This window comes from Penaeus monodon, chromosome 24, assembly GCF_015228065.2.
Source record: "Penaeus monodon isolate SGIC_2016 chromosome 24, NSTDA_Pmon_1, whole genome shotgun sequence".
Classification (NCBI taxonomy): Eukaryota; Metazoa; Arthropoda; class Malacostraca; order Decapoda; family Penaeidae; genus Penaeus; species Penaeus monodon.
Genome location: NC_051409.1, coordinates 37,631,502 through 37,631,824, shown reverse-complemented (window position 1 = coordinate 37,631,824; position 323 = coordinate 37,631,502).

Sequence of the window (323 nt, the reverse complement as noted above, 5' to 3'; positions counted from 1 at the left end):
CCTCACTCACAACGCACATCACGAGCTACGGAAACCCTGAGCGATTCTCAACCACAGGTGGAAAGTCCGCAACAGCTTTTCCGGTGCATTGCTAAAATACGATGGACGATGAACACACCTACTGTTGCTGTTCATTAGGACAAGCTTAATGGCGCAATAACGGGAGTGATGTGTGGTTATTAACGGGAAAGATGGGGGGGGACCTACATCTGCAATTACGAGAAATGGTTGTTTTCATAACTCTGGAGAACTAAAGGGTTGTCGGCTCGTTGGCAGGAGCGACGTGTGGGTAAATAGAGATTGTTTGAGTCATTAGCCTCGTT